Genomic DNA, 3,156 nt, shown 5'->3' on the forward strand with positions numbered 1-3,156 from the left:
CATTGTATATCTTTTCTGACTTTTTTTTTCAGCCTATAGAATTTTGATTTCGGCAAAGTAGTTCTCGAGCACATTCAACTTATACCCCTGATGAAAAATGTCTAATTTGGGTTGAGCTGGCCGACAACATTGGAGTGTTTAACCGACCCCAGCAGAGTCGGATACGCATATGAAATTGGGCATATTAAAACGTGGTTCGTGCAATGAGTTTTCATTACTCTCAAATATATTAACTTGGTCCTATCGGAGATGAATACAATATCACAAGCTCACCACTTAGGTAACCTTGCTCATCGGAAAGGAATGTTGAACTCACGCCACGCCACGCCACACCATACCACGCCACGCCATATACCGTATCATACCACATCAAACAATACCATACTACATGATCACTATGCACAATACCATACATTGTTCATTGCAGGGTATATAACAGGGTGATAAAAAAGACCTGTACAACTTGTTTTGGTAATATTTTTCTCCACACTGAAGTATTGCGTTTCGAATTTGTACACAACATTTGGAAGTCAAAAGGAATTTGTCTGATATTCATTTTAGATAAATCCAGGGAATAGTTTTGCTCTACATAGTGCATAAAAAACAACCCATCTTCAGCTTTGCCCCTATTTTTTAAATTTTTTTTGCATGACGCACTAGGTTGTATTAGGCCTCCACTAAAAATCCATACGATTGCGCCATATTGCAAACTACAGTCTCTGTCTGTCTTCTTCTGCTTCCTCGTTCTCGATGACAGCAGCTAGACAGTCAGTCCGATGTCGCGTACAAACTGTGTAGTTCGCTTCAACTCTGAGAGACTAATAGAGCTTTCTCTCAAGGGGAGCCACATTCTGCCACGTCTGTGCGCGAAGGGTGGCGTAGCGCGGGCAGTGCTGAAGGATATGGTTGGCATCCTCTTGGTCGTGTCCACATTCACAGACCACTGTCTCTCCCACTTTTAATTTGGTGTGCATATGGTGTTTGAGTCTGTTGTGTCCACAACGGAGTCTAAAGATTGTGACCTGCTCTGCTCTATTTAATTTAGTATGTAGTAGTGGTCATGTCTGTTGTACTTAGGGTGGGACCTTTTCCGTCAGCTCCTTAAAGCAGTTTTTATTAGTGTTTTTGACTCTGAGAGATCCATGCCATTTTCAATCTGTGTCATTTTGGCTCGTTCTTTGGCTAAGTCGTCTGCTTTTTCATTTCCATGAATGCCACAGTGACCTGGTATCCACTGTAAAGTTGTGTTGGCTTGGGAGTTTAGATCACATAGGAGTGAAAGGAGTTGTCGTACTTGAGCTGTTTGTGGCTTTTGGGGAGCTTGTAGGACAGATTTGGCATCTGCGAGGATGACGGTGTTGGCTTTAGATTTTGGGTGATTCAAGAGAATGGTGGCTGTTGTTTCGAGTGCTGATGTTTCTGCTTTGTAATTGGAAGATAGAGATCCTGTGGTGATGGAATGGCTTTCTATTGTCCCATCATCCACTCTATGTAGATTCCTCCAAGGCCGTTTCTGACTGCATCAGTTGCTGATCCATCTGTGTAAACTCGATTCCACCGGTTGCTTGGGAAGTTTCTGTCCAGGTAGTCGAGCGTCAATGACTTGAGTATTGGAGGAGGGACTTCAGATTTGGTGCCAAGCTTTTCTAGGTTTTCTCAAATTTCAGGGTGGTGATTAGTCTGAATGGGGTGGACTTGACACGGGTCCAGTGGGGTTGGAGATTCTTCAAGAGAGATTTCGAGTCCAGAGCTGGAGTGTCTGGCCATATGGAGGAAGCTTGTTCTTTTTCAGCGTTTGCTCTGGCTTTTTGAAGATCTATTCTTCATTGGATGGGTTGGCATTCTTTTGACCTTTTCTTGATGAACAATCGCTTTCAGATCACGTCTGTCGTTCAGGGGTTCTAGCCCCGTTAGTGTTTCCATGACATGAATGGGCGTAGATCTCATTGCTCCCGTGATGATCCGCAGATTTCGATTCTGGATTCTCGCCACTTTGTGGAAGTTGCTGTCAGATGCTGTTCCCCACACCGCGATACTGTATTCTAGGACTGGGCGGACATATCCAACATAGGCACCACGTAAGACGGTGTGTTTTGCTCCCCAATCTGACCCTGCCAATTTAATTTTCTAAGCAGTGCTGCTCCTCTGTTGCCTTTACTTATGCGCCTCTCTGTTTGGGATTGCCACGTTAGTCTTGGATCAAACGTCACAGCCAAATAGGTTGGATTTAACTCGTGTTGTAGAGTGTTTCCATCAAGATGCAAGTTTACCTTTCGGGGTTTTGGTGAGAGGCTGAATGTTGTGTACGTGGTCTTGTTCTTGTTGATCTTCTGTCCCCACTCTTCTGTCCACTTCATCATGTTGTTAAGTGTGCTTTGGAGTCATACTTGGGCTGTTCCTACTGATTCTGCCGAGCTTAAAAGAGCGATGTCATCTGCGTACTCCGCTGCTGTCACTTTCTTGGTGGTGGTGGTGGTGGTTGAAATGTCGTTGAGGAAAATCAGAAACAGGGTCACTGATAAAACTCCCCCTTGTGGAACTCCATTACTGATTGTCTCCATTTTGCTTCTTTTTCCTTGCAGTTTCACGCAGGCCTTTTCTTTGAGATAGGTATTTTGAGATCCATTTCAGCATGTTGTGAGAGATGTTCAGATTTTGTAATTTCAGTATAAGTCCTACAGTCTCTGTAAACTGCAGACAGTTTTTCTCAAGTTTCTTTTGCCTGTTAAGATCATGGTTAAGATTAGTAAAGAGAAGAGAGCTTTTTGTATTGAACATTTCCGCACCACCAACTCATTTCGCAAGTTTCGCACAAGGTACGGAAATAATGTTAAAGTGCCCTTAAGGCCTTCTTTGATGTCAAGGGTGGAAATGGTCCATCAGTTAGAGAATCAAACTAAACATTGCCGGACAAAAAGACCACTTTAGGTCAAACATACACGTTCGCACCCCTTTAAACGTCACCAGAGTGCAGAATTCAGTAGATGAGCCACATGAGACGTGTAAATTTACCTGGAAGTCCGATGAGTCGGGTCTGTCAGGGGGCCCCTGTCCAAGATAAGTGTTGCCTCGTCATGGTCCTGAGTTCGACTGAATACCTCAGTGAGTCTCTCAGACGATGTCTCTCTTTTTCGCGCCGGGCTCTTGACGTCATCC

Source organism: Aplysia californica, unplaced genomic scaffold, assembly GCF_000002075.1.
Source record: "Aplysia californica isolate F4 #8 unplaced genomic scaffold, AplCal3.0 scaffold00289, whole genome shotgun sequence".
NCBI classification, from domain to species: Eukaryota; Metazoa; Mollusca; class Gastropoda; order Aplysiida; family Aplysiidae; genus Aplysia; species Aplysia californica.